This window comes from Lissotriton vulgaris, chromosome 6, assembly GCF_964263255.1.
Source record: "Lissotriton vulgaris chromosome 6, aLisVul1.2, whole genome shotgun sequence".
Classification (NCBI taxonomy): Eukaryota; Metazoa; Chordata; class Amphibia; order Caudata; family Salamandridae; genus Lissotriton; species Lissotriton vulgaris.
In genome coordinates this window covers 1,001,198,521-1,001,218,906 of record NC_141694.1, presented here as the reverse complement: position 1 = coordinate 1,001,218,906, position 20,386 = coordinate 1,001,198,521, and positions in this window count along the sequence as shown.

The window sequence follows — 20,386 nt, the reverse complement described above, 5'->3', positions numbered from 1 at the left end:
GTGTTAGGAAGTACAAGATTGCGTTCAGAATTTTTAAAACAGACACTTCTGGACCAATTGTTTTTTCTCTTAGTCGTTTTCTCCTATTTTTCTGGTTGATTCGTAAAGAATGTCTTTGTTAGTTATGACACCATTTTTAACTTCTCTTATTTTATTCTCTCATGATATATATGTATATTATATCCTTAGTTGATATACATGGTTTACTTTTCATATGCTTGGTGATTGTATTGGGCCCCTTCCTAAGCATGATTAGATTGATGGTATATGTACTTATGTTCTTAAATTGATTCGAGATGTCATTTGTATTTGCAATTGCAATGGTTTAATACTATTTTAATTGTACATGTATTTATGTTTTATTCCTTGTATACTTTGATGGTTTTTCTACAAATGACCAAATAAAGATATGATTATGATGATGATGATGTCTGAGATGAAGAGTAAATGCAAGTGAGGAAATAAGAATAAATAAGAATGAGGGTAACAGGTGTAAAACAGTGTAAGTCAGAGAGTGTGAGCGAGAAGAAATGATTATGAATGTGAGTGAGAAAGTGACTGTAAGTGAGTGAATGTGTATGAAAATATAATGTGTTGTTTGGAGTTTGTCATTCACCCTGCATACTGAAGGTAATTATTGTCTTATAGAGACACCCACGGTAAAATACTAGTTTAGGCATACTTCGGGCAGTTCTTAGCATGATAAACACTTGTAACAAATTACTGACACCTGGCACAGCTGTAATTCTTGGCATAAAGGGCACCATCGGTAAAAATACTTATACTGGCACACTCAAGGTAATTCATAGCATATCAGGCACTCATGGGAAAATACTGGTATATTTGAGGAAAATCTTGGCATGTGAACACCAATTCCATAATGCTGGCACTAGCACAAATGGAGTGTTTTCTTTGCATAAAGGTAGACCACCTTGAATATTGGAGGCTAGCAACCATGACAACTGCTGATCCTGACATACTGAGGAAATGTTTGACATAAGGCTCACCATATACTATATGGATGGGATGAATTGCAAAATCGTGACACTCGTATATTTTATGTCATTTAAGATAAGGAGACTCCTATGACATAAAGGGGCAACCATGACAAAAGGCAAGTCCGGGCACCATGGAGGACATTTTTGACAAGTGGGGCACCCGTAGCACATTATGAATAAGCGGGGCCAACTCCTGGGGAATGTAAGGTTTTATTGGCTTGGCATATTATGAAAGGATTGAATATTTAGTGAGTGATCTTTCAACGCCTATGACATATTAGAACATGTATATGAAAATTGTGCTTTACAATGTACTATTTCGTCTCATACTTTGCCTATTTTTCGGGGGGGGGAGGGGGGGGGGTCGAAACCTAAATAGGCATTTGTCTGTCTTATGTAGTTACATTAATCATGAAGTTATCATGGAACTTCAGCAATGTTTATTGGGCGATGTTAGGGTCATGCAACATGCCTTATTTGAAAAAATAATAAGGGTTTAGGGTCATGTAATGTCAGTTTCTGTGATGTCATTAAAGTCAGAGGGTATGGGATGTCACTTTCGCTACCCCAGAGGCGGTCGGGTGGGCTCCGATGTCGCTCGTTTCTTCTTCTTTTTCCTGATGCCAGCACATCCAGGGTGGGCACCTGGTTACTCCTGATGGCGCACTCGACGGATACGCGTCGATTTACTCGTCGGCTTGTTTTCCTTCTTCGCCAGTTGTAGTGTTTATGCTGATCGCCAGGCAGTGCATCACTCATGGGACACAGGTCGGTTGGTAACGCTTCTTTACTTAGTATCCCACACAACTGCTTACATGTATGTCCGTCCTGCTTCCTCCCCTGGTCGTTCTACCCTAGCTACCTGTCCCTAAACATGATGTGGTGTCCAGTGATCTGGTCACTGCCCTCATGACCCACAGGGTCCTAGTGTCCTCTTGTCAGGTCGCCCTATCTGTCGGGTCACGACACCTAAATAGGCAGTTGTCTGTCTTATGTAGTTACATTAATCATGAAGTTATCATGGAACTTCAGCAATGTCAGTCAGTCAAAATACTCTTTATTCGATTTTTGCTAAAATCATAAAAGGCATAAAACAAACACAATACAGTATTTAAAAACATCACTTGATCACATTAAAAAGAATGAATTTCTACATAATGATTACATTTCATCAGATTGTTGCATGCAATAGTTTTAAAAATGTTTCCTTTAAAAAACAAATTTGAGTTAAAACAGGTCAATCTGGGGTAGCCTTTTTTTTCTAGTTCTAAAGGCCGAAGTTAGATAGCAAGCAACACTAAACATAGTATAAGTGTCTGTTAACATTTGAAGGAAGATTAGGGCTGGCCTTATTTGAGTAAAGCCCGCTGCCTTCAGAACAGGGAATAGATATTTCTTCCTTTCAGTGCTATAAAAATCACAGAAAAATATAAAATGAAGGGTGTCCTGAACTGAGAAATTATCGCAACCGCATGGCGGACCATCCTCAGGTTTTGACCACACCGGAAAATTTCCTAAGGTATAATGAATTAAATTCATCCTAAATTTGGTCAATAGCAGTCTATGCAGAGGATTAGTCACGGTTTTTAGGTAAGGTTCCATGGTGGGTGAAGTAATTAAAACAGTATGTGCCCTTACCATGGGTTTCCTCAGTTCCAGATCTTCTCTATCCATACGGGCCCTATCCATAAACATCCGCTTAATCCACCTAACATCCTCCCTTCTAATGTTAGTTGGGTCATTAAAAAGTTCCGGTCTCCCCAGCTTTAATAAGGTAGATTTAATAAATTTTAGCCAGGGAATTCTCATGGCGTTATCCCTTGCGATGACGTCCTTAAGGATGGCATGATTTAACGTCAGCTCGGGATTCAACCACGTTTTGACCCAAAAAAGGAGGGGTGCCAATTTAAGTTTATCAGAGATGTATGGTAGGCCTATTTCCTCATGAATAGAGAAGGTAGGTGTAGAGTCTGGTACAGATAAAATATTCCTGATGATACCGTTTTCCACCCTCTGAATTTTTGCCGTCTCTACGTGGCCCCAAATCGCAGATCCGTACATAGCGATTGGAACGCACTTGCTATTATATATTTTAATCACAGCCTCCATTGGTTTTGCTCCCAATCGCTTTGTGAAGGCCAGCAAGGCTGATGAGGATCGTGCTAAGCTGAGACTTTTAGCTGTGACCTGTGGAACCCAAGACCCTCTGTGATCAAAAAGGACTCCCAAGTAAGGAAAGACTGGGACCCTAGAAAGGGTCTCCCCTTTACATATAAAAGATTTTTTCTGTAGCATGTTAACTTTACGGCCAATGATCATAGTGTGGGACTTAGACACATTAATTTTCAAGTCTAGGTTCTCCATAAAGGAGCCAAAACGGTCCAGAAGAATCTGTAGACTAATCCCTGTTCGCGCTATCAGGACGGCGTCGTCCGCGTATAGGAGGGCTGGGATTTGAGCACCTCCTACACGTGGAACATCCGCCGATCCTGTTTCAAGGTATTTCCCGAGACCATTTATATAAATAGTAAAAAGAAGGGGGGCCAGGATACAACCCTGTCGCACCCCTTTTTCAGAATTAAAACTTTCTGTGCACCTACCGTCCCTGGTGACTCTTATTTTTGCCTTAAGATCTTGATGTAGCCTTGCCATAAATGCCACCAAGGGTTCCTCTATACCTAAATCTAATAGGGTAGTCCACAACTTGCTTCTATTCACCAGGTCGAAAGCCGAGGAGAGGTCCATGAAGGCCAGATAAACTGTCCCCTCCCCGGCCACCGTATACCTGGAGACTAGAAGGTGGAGGTTGGAGCATTGTTCCAATGTCCCCCTATTCTCACGAAAGCCATATTGGATGTTCGAGAGTCCCCCATGCAGTTCAATATTTTCCCTTAGTTGATTCAAAAGGACTCTACCTAAGATTTTAAAAGTAGAGTCGATAAGGGAAATAGGGCGATAGCACCCAGGGTCCTCCCGATTTCCCTTCTTAAAGATGGGAACTATTATGGATGTTGCCCAGGTTTGAGGTAGGCATCCTTCAGCTGCTGCTCTAAATACTCTGGTCAAAACTTTACTCCAAAGTACTGGACAATATTTAAAAAAGTCTGCCGGGACACCATCCGGGCCAGGAGCCTTATTTTTTGTGGTATCCGCAATGGCTTTAAGGACCTGCTCTTCCGTAACTACCACTGTGGCTGTACAAGAAGTCGCCACAGTAGTACTTGGACAAACTGACGGTTCACCCCCGTAGATCTTACTAAAATGCTGTACCCATCTTTCGTCTGGGATTACACAATCTGTATTCAGATTGTTCTCTCCTGAAAAAAAGGAGTGGTTAATAATTTCCCAAAACTGTTTACTGTTTTTTAAAACATCTACATTGAGAAGATCAGTCCAAGCATTATTCTTGATTTCATTTTTCCTTGCCCTCACGATGGTTTTATAGGCCCGTCTTAAATTCAGCAATGTTTATTGGGCGATGTTAGGGTCATGCAACATGCCTTATTTGAGAAAATAATAAGAGTTTAGGGTCATGTAATGTCACTTTCTGTGATGTCATTAAAGTCAGAGGGTATGGAATGTCACTTTCGCTACCCCTGGCATTGTGGTGAATCGAGGCACATGCTCCAAATGTCATCCATAACTGTTACAATCCTCCTTGAATGAAAACAGCAAAGCCAGAAGACACACACGCCAACTTATGAACACAAAGCTTGCTTTTTGTATGCATTGCAGTAGTTCTGACATAGAAAAAAGGTCTCTAACAAGACCATGGGTCTACTCCAATTAGCGCCGGGACACTCCTAGGAGTAGCTGCACGCTATAAAAAACTCTCCCATTCTTTCAAGACCTAAAGCTGTTATTTTTGTTAAATCACATTCATTTTTGCATTTAAATAAACGTAAACACCACTTAATGAAGTCTGATATGAGTTGTTTGGCAGAAAATGTAAGCAGCGATGAGCTAACACACAGCCGTAACCACTCAGCTGCGTTCGTTATGGTTCACGTACAGCATCTGTGTTGCTTAAGGGTTACAGATACTGAGCTAGAATTAATTGTTGCAGCCGCTTGTATGAAATCAAGTACAGGTACAACGATAGCGTTAAAAACTGAGACCTGAAGAAAAGATCAATTGCCTCGAAAGTTAGTTTTCTGCCTAAAATAGTTTCAGGATAAGAATTCGAGATATGGAATAGAACGTATGTGATTCAACATGATTATGTCCAGAGGCGTTCTCCTTTTCTTTTCACTCAAAAAGGTAAAGTTCGATTTTTCATATCTTGATTTTTAGGTCCGAATTACTGCAGCTTACTGATTTCCATTCATGTGGATTACAGAATCCATCTCTAGCGTGGTATGCTACTTACATACTTAAGAAACTGTGAAGAATTGTGAATACAGCATCCTGTCTGTGCTGAGTGTTTGGTACATGCAGGGATTTAAAGTTCATTGGCAAGTAATACTCGTATCTTAATAGAACAAGCTGGCAATAGGATTGTCTAGTTTATAAATGAAATCACTTCTGCATGGTTTGGCAAGTTTGTGTGTGTGTGGATTGGCAAGTGTGCGAAAGTGAGAATAAATGCATCCTTGGATGAGTGAGAGCATGATTGAGTGCATGCGTGGATGAGTGAGTGAGTACATTGATGAGTGGATGGGTGAGTGTATGCTTTGATACGGGCAGGAAGAGGATAGAATACCTCTAACTTCTGGAAATCTTCAAATGGATTACCTGCTGCAGATAATCATGAATATCTACATCCACATCCAAGAGCAAAAAAGAGACTAAGGTCAGATGTATGACCACTGGAATTTGCGACTCGCAAATTGCAACAAATTGCCAGTCGCAAAATCCAATGTACACAGTGTCTGAGACTGTTTGCGATTTCCAATGGGGTCGCAAATTGCATGCTTCACGAATATTAATGAGGCTGTCGCAATTTGTTACCCCATTGGGAATGGCTAGCTCTCCCAGGTATCTCTGGGACCACTGCCTTCCCTTAAAAAATATTTGCCCATTCATTCCCTTAAAAAATATTTGCCCATTCATTCCCAAATGGGAAGGGGTCCCATAGGGACCCCTTCCTGTTTGCAAGTGGTTTACCACCCTTCTGACAAGGGTGGTAAACTTTGAGTGTTTTGTGATCGCAATTGCGGTCGCAAAACATTCATACATGGGTTTTGGAGTCGCTATTAGGAAGGGACCCTCTTGGCACGGCCCTTCCTAATAGCGAGTCGCTAAAGCAATTTAGCAATTCGCTAATTGATTAGCGACTCGCAAAATAGGGTTAGTACATTGGCCTGATCTATTTTGCGGTTGCAAAGGGGCTGAAATCTCCTTATCGGCCGCAAAAATCGGTCGTACATCTGGCCCTTATTGTAATGGGGTGTTTCATGCACCAGTGACAGATTAACTAGAAGAATGGACAATAGCTTTGGAAGACCTATATCTAGCGTTAAAACATCACATAAATATCGTCACTAGCAAAAGAAAAGCACCTAAGAACCAGCACCACAGTGCCTCGAAACAAACACATCTGCGAGATAATGTCTAGAAGTGCATCGAAACAAACACATCTGCGAGATAATGTCTAGAAGTGCCTCGAAACAAACACATCTGCGAGATAATGTCTAGATGACAGTGCTACACTAACATAGTACGTAGAAATCGAGAGATCAGCAATTGCCTCTAGTGGCAAGGAACCAGCAGCTTGGTACCTATTAGAAGCTGTAGCACCTGCAGTAAGCCTCCCCCTAAGAACATCATGGTAGTTGCAAGAGAACACTAAATGGCTCTAGGCAGTCCTTAGCAAACGAGAGAAGATCCTGGATATTGTTAGTACATCTAACAACTTAAACAAAACCTACACCATAATAGCATATATGGTTCATCTCGCCGCTCGCAGCAGTTGTTGTTGCCTACCCTGGGAGCCGGTGAAATCGGGACTTGTTTGCTTTTGGGCTGATTGATTACAGGACGCCAACGCGGGACTGCGAGGACCAGCAGCCCCAGCTTCTCTCACAGCTGCTGCCTCTTCCTGCACATCTCCTACTCGCCTGCTCCATATAACCACGCCCAGACCACGCCTCGCGGGACGCGCGCGGGCAAAGCCCGGGCCAAGGGCGGGCCCATTTTAGCCCGTTCTAGATCGGACCGGGCCACCCCTCTTGCCTGTTATTGTGAACTTTATGGTGTGTTCAGGGTTTTCTACTGATACTGGTCATACTACAATTTGCCAAGAAGGATAATGACAAGCCAAGAGACCAGGAGCAAAGCAACATCTTCGGGAACTTACGTGGCAGGTACTTTGTACAATTTTCTGGTCAGAGCAAGTTCGGTTTTATCTCATTAAATAATTGCTTTAGAACGGCGACTTTCCCAGGAAATTGACAATGTTAAGAGATCCTCGCTGGGGCACATAGCGAACGCTAGAACTCCTGAAAGATGCAGGTTCCCCTCTGCTGTTTCTTTAAACCACAATGACCATTTATTAACTTGACAAACTCCAGGAGTAGCCTTGCAATGTGCAGAGATTCTTTACCGGCTATCTCTGAATCGATTCTAGTGTCTAATATCTGTGACAACTCGATACCTGACAGCTTGCCAGAGCCTAATACTTGTCAGCTCCGAGGGTTTTCAGGAGGGTGCTGTTCCAAAAAGAAAACGCGGGGCACAGACAGGCGGGGGGTAAAAGGCGAAGTTAGCCAAAAGTTCTAGTTACTCTGATCCTAAGGGCAGGGCCCAGGGCAAGGAGGTTCCCCCAGTAACCAGTGAAATTTTTATTTCCTCTGCCCCGAATTCCCCATACAGTACAGCCTAACATTCTTAATACCGATGGTGTAACTCGGGCTGGGGATGACCAATTGACTTTAAATATAGGCACCCTTTTGAAGTCCCTGCTTGGCCCTTTAGATGCCAGACTTGCCCAAATTGATCTTAGGCTGACAAACATAGAAAAAGTTACTGGGGCTATGAGAGATTTTTTGCAAACAGCTAAGATCACACATGGGAAGCCTGATACTAACGAGGGGGAGCGTCTATAGTTAACACCTACCCCCCCAGAAATCCCCCTCCCTACAGTACAGAGTGCCCCAAATAGGAATTCCCATTCTGTTCTTCCTGTTAGCCCACTGAGGTTGGCTAAAAAGCCTAACTTGCATGGTGAGCGAAAAGTTCCAGAGGGCAATACATTGAGTAAGAAAATGGCAATTGATATACCTGCGGAAGCAGCTCCGCTTGTAGAGGTCCTAATTGGAGTTCCTGAGCTTGGTAATTCAATTGCAGAATTGTTTGCATCACTTAAAAATAAAGTTGCAAACTGGTTGAACAAAAACAGACCCCTTCCCCGACATATTTCCAGCAAAATTGTAATGGTTAGAAGGGTATCCTGGGTGGGCAATACTACCAAAAACATTAGTGGTGACTGCGTCTTGGTCAACTTTAGGGACCCCGGAACAGTATCTCACATTTGTAATTGGCCGGATGGCGACTCCGATACAATAATCCAGCCCCTCCCACTGTCCTTTTTTTATCCATCTGACACTCTCTGTCCTAAATTGGGGCCAGAGGAGGGCTGGACAAGGGTGGTATCTAGAGGGCAGAGTAGAGGGATTAGGGACAAGACTAATAACACCTATATGTCTACCAAACATCCTAACTATAACCAGTATAGCTGCCTGGACCAGGTTGACTGACTACAATATAACCATGGAGTAGTAGGTCGACCTAGGGTAACTGACGGTCCTACCCATAACCTAATCCATCATAGAGGGACCGTCACATGCATGAGTGAAGGCAGGCCTCAAGGAGTTGATTACGTGGAGAACAACCACTTAAGGCCATTGGCATGCACACCTTTTGGACCCAATAATTGTGACAACCGGATATTGGGCCCAAATAATTCACATACCCTATTAGCTAAAATAATTAAAATGGGATCTAGTTACCCAATTCGGGGAACCAGAATTAATGCTGATTCACTGACAATATTGTCCTGGAACTTGGCAGGTCTGTGTAATAAAATGGCCTGTCCTGAGTGGGGCTCCTTTATAGACAAGAATGACGTGTGCCTCTTCCAGGAAACCTGGGCTAGGGAGGACCAACTACGGAGTGGTTTTGCTTCGTTTTCAGGTGGGGGGGGGAGAGTCGCCCGTCTGGGGGCCTAACTATTTGGGTGGGCTCCCACCTGGGCTGTAAAGCTAGGGTCATGAACACCTTGTCTGAGGATGCCCAATGCATGGTCTTAGAGTGGCCAAACGCCTCAAGGCTCGCATTGGGTAATGTTTATTCCAGACCAGTGAATACCACAAGCGAGTCTAGAACCATTGAGAAGCTTTCTTTTTTCTTAAACACCATTCCTCATGGTACCTCGCTTGTGGTCGGGGGCGACCTGAAATGCCACTTTGAGCCTCTCCTGGGCTTGATGGATGGCGCAAACCTGGAGGAGGACAAGCACTGGAAAATACCCCCAATAGTAGGCCCACCACCTAGGGCATGGACGCCGTTAGCCGTCCAAATCATGGCTCTAACACTTAACCATTCAATTAGGGCCTGCAATGGACGTGTAAAATCTGATATCCCCCCAAAATGTACCTACAATAAACCTGGCCAGGAGTCACGCTTGGACTATTTATTTGTTGAAAGCTGTGCCTGGGCTAAGGTTATCGACTTCAGGGTTAATACTAAAGGTGAGAGCGACCACAATGCGCTGATCTTAGAGCTCTCCTCCCCGGGCATCCCTAAAGACTTCTGCATGCCCAATGATGCTCTCGATTCGAGGGCAATTCTTTCTAACAATAGGTGCAGAGTTAGACGGGACAAACTGGTAACACATCCTGAGCAACTGGCCGAGCTTTATGCTCGGACTGTCCCGGTATTGGAAGCTGTTGGCGCCTTAATTTCGCAGCATTCCACTTCTGACATATACCAAAAACTTGGGGATCTCCATCAGGAGCTAATTAGTACTTTAGTTGAGGTTCTTAACCCACTGGGGCCAAAAGGGATCATGAGGGGCAATAGAGCCACATGGTACAACACTGCCTGCAGAAAGGCGAAGGCAGAATTGCTTCGGGCCGTGAAGCAAAATAATAATAAGGCGCTAATAAGAGCTAGGAGATTAGAATACAAGCGGCTAATCCACCATGCCAAGATCGAATGATAACTGGGCCAACGTAACGTCTGCTCTTAAGATAAGAGGCATTCGGAAATTCTGGTTAATTGTTAATACGGGGTCGGGTGACCCAACACCGGCAGTTGTGCCTAACATTGCCGCGAACTTGTGGGAGGATCATTTCCGCACCCTGTACTGAGGGGGCAATGGAGAACCTGATGGGGACCAAGGGGGATTGTGGCTTAATCCTATTGTCCAAATTGATGGGGTTGACTTTACTGAGGGAGAGGTCTGTGTTGCAATATCCAAACTCGCAGCCGGGAAAGCGCCGGGGTTGGACAAACTCCCGGGGGACCTCTTTAAGCATGAACCAATGGTCTGGGCCCCCTACTTAACGGTTATATTCAATGCAGTCCAGAGGGGTATGGCAGTCCCTAGTACTTGGCTGGGAGCAGAGATTGTCCCTATCTTCAAGAAGGGCTCTCCTCTGCTCCCTGCCAACTACAGGCCTATCAGCCTCATTGATGTGCCGCAAAAGATGTTCGCGAGGCTGATTCTAGACCGCCTCCTAGACTGGATGGAGGAGTGTTCAATCTTGAGTCCCTACCAGGCAGGGTTTAGGAAAAATACATCCACTACGTATCACATTTTTTGTTTGACCCTATTATTCTGGAAAATCGTTAGGATTGAGGGTGGTACACTATACACAGTTTTTGTGGACCTGCGTGCAGCCTTCGACCTGGTCCCACGGGGAAAATTATGGTTTGTGCTCCTAGAGCTGGGCATTCCTTGCCAGCTTTTGATCATGATAATGCGGCTCCACAAGGAGAATTTTCCACAGGTCAGGTGTGGAAAAAATGGCGCATTGTCATCTAGATTCTCCGTTGACAGGGGGGTTAGACAGGGTTGTGTCCTGGCACTGACCCTGTTTTACCTCTATATCAACAGGGTAATCGCCCACCTGAATGTGGTATCAAATAGTAATGCCCCCAAGCTCACTGGTTGCCGGGTGCCTGCGATTATGTTCACAGATAATCCCCTGCTATTGTCTAAATTCCCCATGGGTATTCAGCGTGTGCTGGATGGTTTTGAGGCATTTTGTATCGAAAGGGGACTAGACATAAATACCCTCAAAACCAAATTTATGATTTTTAATCCTCCAGCAACTACACGCCCAAACCCGAGGATAGGCACATCTAGGTTGGAAAAGGTTCAGACCTTTGAGTACCTGGGCGTAACCTTAAATGAAACCATGACCTGGGCCCCACATCAAATTAAATCCCAACTTAAGTTAGCGTAACTAGCGGGGGGCATCCTTAAGCTCTCAAACAAAATCCTCCGTCAAACCGCTTGACCCACCTCTAGAAATATACAAATTGCAGGCAAGGGGGGCAGTAATGTATGGCGGTGAACTCTGGGGCTACTTGTGTAGACCCGAGATTTTCGTCACTGAAAACAAATTTATAAGACAGCTTCTGGCCTTACCCCCTAGCACGCCTCTCTTGCAGCTGAGGCTCAACCTGGGCCGAAGACCTATAGACGAGGAATTGGGCCTCAAACCGTTAACATTCTGGCGGAGGCTCTGGACTACCCCAGAGCTCCTGAATTACAGGCAGGAGCTTCAGGAAATCCTAAGACTCCCGAATGTGGGGAAACTCCCATGGTTCAAGTATTTGAGAGATGAATTTGGGAGGATAGGACTTCCCCTACTGTGGTCTGACCCGGAGACAGCCTGCATTAGGGTCCCACGCAAGCACTTGGCAAAGTTGTATTATGAAAGCAAACTAATTCCCTCTACACAGAATGCACAAATCGGCACCCTATCTGAAACTTTTTTAACGATCAAAGATTTTTATCACCTTGAGCATGTTTTAGATGATATTTATCCTATTTTAATTAGAAAATTGTATCTACAATGGAGATACGGCACCTGCCAATTAGAGCTTTCACAAGTAAATGGTGTTCGTCTTCTCCAAAAAACTGTCCCGGTTGTAATCATGAGCTGGAAAATGGAATGGATATATTGTTTTTTTGTCCAGCCTATCAAAATTCTAGAAGGTATTGGATTATTCCCCTATGTAAAAATCTGGGCTTTACATATTGTATACAAGCCTACAGAATTTTTAAAACAGATCTATCTGCTGAGACTGTATTTGCTGTAGCAAACTTCCTGGCAGCAATGTGGAACAAGAGAAGACTGTTAACAAGCATTACCTGTACGTAGATTCTTTTTTCTTTGCAAGCTTCTCATATCTTGTATTTAAACTTTAGGTATGTAATGGATGATTTTATGGATACTTTTAATTAACTGTGTCTGCTAAGTATCAACAGGTCCTATGGGCAGTTGCATTTTTCTTGCTTTTGCTACATAGATTATTTGTCTAAACTGCATTACTTCTTTTAAATGCTCAATTTTGTGAACTCTTTTATGACATAACTTGTCGAAATAAAGATACAATGAATGAATGAATGAATATACGGTTCATTCCTGTTGTGCTCTCAAACTTCAAAATTCGCCAAAACTATCTATATTAAACAGCTTTTTTTATTTGTCTTTCACAAAGTATTCTCAGACATATCTATAATTTCTGATACACAAATACCAATCAATTACCCTTTAAACAGAGCAGACGCTCACCATTCTTTGAGGTATTAAACATCATAATACTGTTGATGTTCTAATTAGAGGGATAATGTACAGGATCTGGACTGTCTGAATCTTTGTGAGACCTAGCATGGCTTTGTAAGTCTAAGTCCTAGTATCAGTTAATAAAACATTCACTAGGCAAGAATTCAAATCAAAACCATAAAAGTTTATTCAAAATCAAGATCAATAAAGAAGGCAAAAAGGTTAGTCAATTCATGGAGAATCAGCATTTATGCTAATGGACGCTCAAAACAATTAAATAATGCAAAAGGATCAAAAGGACTCCCAAATTGTGGTGTCTCTGTCACAAGGGAAGGAGGTGGGAATTGAAGGACGCTTCCAGGACTGCATGGTGGCAGTAGGCGGTTGGATGGCGGAGAACTGTCTAAAACTTAACACGGGCAAAACAGAGGTAATATTAATTGGCAACAATATCAATTTCTGGACACCAAATTGATGGCCGTTCTCGATAGGTAATTTCCAGGTTCCGTCAAAAAAGGTAAAAAAACCTGATCATAATACTGGATGATAACCTCAAAAAGGCATACAAGTTGATTCAGTGGCCACTAAAACAAGGTATGTGATGAGACTGCTTAGAAAAATAATGCAATTTTTGCTCTTAGGGAGCTGGCAAACAGTGGTCACAGCTCTTGTAATGTCAAGACTTGACTAGTGTAATAGTCTTTACTTAAATGCACAACAAAGATTTCTGAACAAATTGCAAGTGTTGCAGAATGCTGCAGCCAGATTGCTTTCGGGCACCTCTAGATTCTCTTCGGTTTCTACGGAAATCAAAAAACTGCACTGGCTTCCAGTTAGGAGCCAGGTCCGCTTTAAGGCTCTGTGTATGGACTTTAAAGCACTTCAAGGTACAAGACCAGACTACTTAAAACGGCAGTTCCAATGGTATATCCTGGAAAAAACATTGAGGTCAACTGGGGCCAAGCTGGTGCGAGTGCCACATACACAAAAAGCTCGGTGGGGTGACAGGAGCTTTGTCCACGGTGCAGCAAAAGCCTGGAACAAGCTGCCGTTCCATATAAGAAATGCCACAAAACTTTTGACCTTTAGGAAGGGCTTAAAAACTTGGCTGTTCTCTCAATAAATCTATTCCTACCAATCCGCTCTCTCACCTTAGGCTAGAAGGAGACCTAGATAGCGCCAGGACACATCCGGGTAATCGACCCGCTTTAAAAATGTCATTTACATAACATAACATAACATAAGCTAGAATATGTGTAATGGGCGAAGAGTCGGAACCAGTGTTTATAACAAGGGAAAAAAGGCAGGGGTGTCCCTGCTCCCCATTGTTATTTGCATTTTTATGTATGCTTGAAAATAGCAATAGTATTAGATCTATGACCTGTGGACAATATTCATTTCGAGTATTAGCCAACACAGATGATATTGCGGTGGCAACATCAGAACCACCCCAGGCGATTGAGGAGATATAAAGGCTTGTCCAAGGGTTTGGGAAGTATCACGATATAAATTAAATCTAGCAAAAACTCAGATCCTCTCTACAGAGGGGGGGGTGTCCGGGGGACCCCAGGTGGTGATGGAGGCTACATATTTGGGTATAAAAAGTAGGATGGATTTACAGCAGCTTTGTCAGGTTTTAGATCGGTGTGCGCCTACCTGAATTACAATTCCCATGATCCTTTGGCCCCGAACTACAAGTCCCATGATCCTTAGCGGCACCACAGGATATAGTGGGGTGGGACAGGGAGAACTGGGCTCGTGATTTTGTATTGCTTGCGGGAGCGTCTGGTTCCCGATCTCCTTGGACCCTGCCTGAAGCCTTGGGAGGAGAACACGGAGTCCGTTCTTACCAGGGAAGGAGTGTGTTTGGGTAATGTGGGTTATTTTAAAAACAACAAGGGACCCCAAATCAGTCAGCAGGGGACCTCGGGGAACTTACTTTTTCAAACAACAGCGGTCCCATGCATTCACGAATATGAGACAATAAATATAGACAGAATCAGTTCTATATTTTGAGCGACGTGTCCAGCCGGACAAAGGTCTTTTAGGTTTACTCAATAAACAAATAATCCGTACAATCGGAATACCTTCAACTAATCACCAGTGTGGTACACAAGCCTGTGCCCAACACTAACGGATCAAGTACAAAGGGTAAGGTTACGAACATAGAAGGGCTTTTAAGGCAAATAAACGTTTTCTGTATAGAATACAGTTGTACAGAGAAATCAACACAGCACCATTACATTACATAGCAATCACGTTTTGTATAAGGTGCTAGACAGGTCGACGGCGTTTCGGTCCCCCTATTAATCATGGGGACCATCATCAGGACATTTGAATAATGCCTTAACGTTATTAGCCTCTAATTGCCCGGACACTCGTGCGTGACCGGAAAAGAAGTGTAACCTGTATTAGGTTCAGCAGCCCAGGATCGGGCGTGTTCCGGTACTATCCTGGCACCGTCGGATTACGATATTGTAACGCGGTACAAAACACGCCCGATCCTGGGCTGCTGAACCTAATACAGGTTACACTTCTTTTCCGGTCACGCACGAGTGTCCGGGCAATTAGAGGCTAATAACGTTAAGGCATTATTCAAATGTCCTGATGATGGTCCCCATGATTAATAGGGGGACCGAAACGCCATCGACCTGTCTAGCACCTTATACAAAACGTGATTGCTATGTAATGTAATGGTGCTGTGTTGATTTCTCTGTACAACTGTATTCTATACAGAAAACGTTTGTTTGCCTTAAAAGCCCTTCTATGTTCGCAACCTACCCTTTGTACTTGATCCGTTAGTGTTGGGCACAGGCTTGTGTACCACACTGGTGATTAGTTGAAGGTATTCCGATTGTACGGATTATTTGTTTATTGAGTAAACTTAAAAGACCTCTGTCCGGCTGGACACATCGCTCAAAATATAGAACTGATTCTGTCTATATTTATTGTCTCATATTCGTGAATGCATGGGACCGCTGTTGGGTAATGTGTGTTAGCGCTGGCAATGCGCGTTGCTTTGATCTTATGTAACGGCTCAGTGCTGGTCCGCACGAGTCCACCAGCGCCTCGCGGCTGTGAGGACTGGAAAGGAGACTAACTGAACACTCGTGAAGAGCGCCTTATTAGTTTGGACACTCGGGGTGTAACCTTAGATATTCAAGTGGCGGAATGCAGGGGGGGAGTCCCCCGCATTGCCGTCATGAACACATGACGTTGCATGTATATATCATTACCTTGTGGAATACAAATACCAAAGCGGATGGCAGTAGTGAGGGAACTACACCATGCCGTGTTTGGTTTAACTTCAATACTTGTTGTGCGGTCTTGGGCACTTTAGTACTTCTTATTGCAGAGGAGGAATCTGCTTACAGTGTTTCTTTACGCTTCTGTGACAGTCCATATTCAGATTTAAGTTCTGGTTCTCAATCGCCTTATGGAGTAGTTTCTCTGAGGTTTAGCTTTTACTTTCGGGGTATGTATTTAGTGAGAGCATTTGATTTAGGAAGTGTAGTGTTTCATGACCTATGTTAATAGCGTTCATTGTTTGTTCAGGGCAAGAGGGAAAACAGAAGATACAGCTGTATGAAGGTTATGAACACAAGACTTAATACAGGTGAATCATGCTGCCTTCTATTTAACGAGAATGTAATGAGAGTAGGGTAAGAATATTATTAACAAGTTGTGTTTTTCTTACAGCTTCTTTTCCCCCGCTGTCCCTTCCTTCTTTCTTTTCTATAGGGTTTTTTCCCCTTTTGGGGTTTTTCCCTCACCGTATCGCCTGAACACCCTGTGATATATGTTCAGGGTATTTGGGAGGTCTGGAGGTGGAGCATTGTTGCTGCATACGGATCCTGCGGAGTGCAAACCTGACAAGCTGATATAGGTCAATTGGGGAAGTATAGTTGTGGTTTTTCAGCAGATGCTGGACCGGTTAGAAAGCCTTCATTTGACACTACTGGGAAGGTGTGATGTACTCAAGATGTGTATATTACCCAAGCTTATGTATTATTTTAGAGCAGTACCATTAGAGCTAACTCACACACAACTTTAAAATGTACAAGCTATTGCTGATAAGTTTCTGTGGGGACAAAGAAAAGCCAGGAGGGCTTTTAAATATATGATGCTACCATGGGGGGAGCGAGGGGGCTGGGCTGTACCCAATTTAGCGTTTGGTTTTTTTGTAAAATATTTTTATTGGTATTTTTCACATTTACAACATATGACATTTAACATGTTAACTTCGTAGCATAAGGTGTTGCAAGGGCCCCAGCCTATGGTGTTTGGCCGCTGGGTTTCTTAGGGCTTTGGTAGGGTACATATTCCAGCGCTTACTTGCCTCTCTTACTTGCAACATTTAACATTAAACTTATAGGTTATGGCGCTTGTTCTAGGTTTAAGCTGTGCAACATTTAACACGACACGTAGGTGCTGGTTTTAGTTCTGAGGATGACCTTATGCATGTTATGGGTGATCGAGTCTGACATCTGTCTAGCCCCCTGTTAAGTCAACTACTCTGACTTGCTGTAACCACTATTTTTGTGGATGGGTCCACTCGATAAAACCGGCTGTTTTTTGTTTTTCCTTCATGGGGGTTCGTAGGGTTCTAGGAATTTGTCCAGAGTTGCCCACATCCCTCTGTTGGGGTTCTTCCAGGGTGAGTTTCTTAGCGCTGTAACGTCGGCTCCCCTAAGGTAGGTCACCCCGTTCAGCCACCCCTTAAATGTGGCTTTGGCTGTGTCTTTCCATTTGGTGAGCACTGTTTTGGCTGCTGTTGTTAAGAGGAAGTCTAGGAGGTTTCTGTCTTGTTGTGTGGCAACGTCCACCGTTATGAGTGTTGTGGTGAGTGTGGCAAACTCTTCTTTTAGCGTGCAGCCTAAGGCCTCAAGCACCGTCAATGTGTCAATTGTTTATATGTTTGGAGTTAAGTAATTATAAAAGAACGCAATTAAAGATGTTAATAGTGGCATATAAAGCTTGGAAGCTAATTAGAAAGAGAATAGGGGTAACAGGGATTTGTTATTATACACCTACAAACACACCACCTGTATTTTGGGATATTAGAATGGAGAAATGGAGAGCAAACAGGATTAGACAATTAGGTGACTTTTTTGAAGATGAGGTATTTGTTACATTTAAAATGTTGTATATACAACAAGAGAGGAAGGGAATAATGGCTACTCTCCCACCCCTTATTTCAATATCTATTATCAACAAAAGAGCGCCAATACGACACGAGTGAAACCCTATGTCACAGTGAAAAAAGTTAAATCTATCTTAATGTGGGTGGTCATTAAACGATAAGAGAGGCAGTGAAAATAGAAAAATGTATTATTTTCTAAAAGAACCTTCACTCACCCTAGAGGTGACATGCTTCATCATGGGGTTCAGTCACAGGTGGGGCCGACTATCCCCATCTGTGTGCTACCACGCCTGCAAGTATAGCGGAGCTGTTATGTGTGAAGGGTGTGATCAGTGAAAAAAGTGTGTTGTAAAAGATCACAACTGTGCCTCAACAAACTTTATTAAGGGCCAGTTGTTCACATTAAAAACTGTGGAGTCACTGGAATTTTTAATTTTAATCCAGGGACTTAAAAGTGCATGGTCAACATGTTTCTGCTGGTGGTGCTACTGTCAGCTCAGCTTTCTTCAGGACCAGATTATAAAAAGAACAAATCCTACGGGGGTCCAAGCACGCTAAGGCCTGCCCACACCGTTAGGAACAAAAGAGAAGATAAAGTAAATTTTACTCTCCTCAAACAAACTCACGGTTTTACCCGTCCATAAGACTCCTGCTAATCGTCAGGTAGAGTTTCTGTAAATAAACAGACATATCAATTCTTTAACATGCAACCCTTTTGGAATAAATGACCAATACAGAACATGTTCTTTCTGTCTTACATTGGAATTGTCCCCTCAGCTATTTACAAGACAATTCATGTTTGTTAAATTCAATATTTTGAAAGTCAAAGGCGTGGGCAGGCCTTAGCGTGCTTGGACCCCCGTAGGATTTGTTCTTTTTATAATCTGGTCCTGAAGAAAGCTGAGCTGACAATAGCACCACCAGCAGAAACATGTTGACCATGCACTTTTAAGTCCCTGGATTAAAATTAAAAATTCCAGTGACTCCACAGTTTTTAATGTGAACAACTGGCCCTTAATAAAGTTTGTTGAGGCACAGTTGTGATCTTTTACAACACACTTTTTTCACTGATCACACCCTTCACACATACCAGCTCCGCTGCACTTGCAGGCGTGGTAACACACAGATGGGGATAGTCGGCCCCACCTGTGACTGAACCCCATGATGAAGCATGTCACCTCTAGGGTTCTTTTAGAAAATAATAAATTTTTCTATTTTCACTGCCTCTCTTATCGTTTAATGACTACCCAAATTAAGATAGATTTAACTTTTTTCACTATGACATAGGGTTTCACTCGTGTCGTATTGGCGCTCTTTTGTTGATAATAGACATTTAAAATGTTATCAGATAGATTTATGTTACAAAAAAATGAGTTCTTCAAATATTTGCAAATAAGAGATTATTTTTTGAAGCGGAAAGAGCAGAGGGGGATGAAAAGTTGCCCACTTGTCGAGGCAATTAAAAGGGGGGCTAGAATAGGAACACTGTATCACTGTATCAAAAATTGACGGATGATCAGCAAGATGATATGGAAATGCAAGATAGGAATTGGAACTCCCGGCAAGAAGGATTGTATATGCAGGATATCGCACGGAAAGTTTTGCTATCAGCTAATCTGAAAGCTCACATTTTAAGACACTGTTTAATCTGTATCACACACCACTAAAAATGATGAAATGGGAGCTACAAATGATGGGAGATGTTTTTGGTGTGCGATGGAGAGGGCGTATATCATATATTTTTTGGGTGGGTGCAACTAAACTCATGGAAGAAACATATTGAGGAGTTTTTATCCGTGATTACAGGGGTTGATGTACAGATAACGATGGACATCATGCTGATAGGAATTGCAGAATCCCTCAAATCTGGACAAGAGTGCTACCCATTTAGATACCTGATATTTGTAGCAGTGGCAGTAGCCAGGTTCTATGTAGCATCGCTGTGGTTGCAACAGGAAGCTCCCTCTTTTGAAATGTGGCGGGCAAAATGTTATAATTTTTTTAATTTGGAATCTAGTTTATGTTCTGTGAAATCAGGGAAAAAGCAAAAACTAAACTGGGCACTCAGATATGGGGCCACATGATAGAACATATGAAATAAATAAGTTGAATAAGGGATGAATCCTGTATTGTTTTGCTTGATTGATTATTTACTATTCTTTTTATTGTGTATACATGATATGGCGAATTGTGGGCTTATGTATTTTTGTAACTGTTATCTATCATGGGATGAATAAAAAATGTAATAACTAAATAAAAAAGGATCAATATAAGGTCATCCTCCAAAATAAACAAACAGCCAGAACCAAATTGGAGTTTAACACGAGGACTTACATGGAGTCTGCCTCAATAGAATGTGTGAAAAGCTCTAAGTATAAATAAAATGACATGCTAACAGAGAGTCTGCACAGTTAAAAAGGCAGAAACATTCTAAGTACAAAGTAAGTAAACAGGCAGTCTGCTCCATAAGAAGTACAACAAAATACTGGCACATTTCCCCAAAC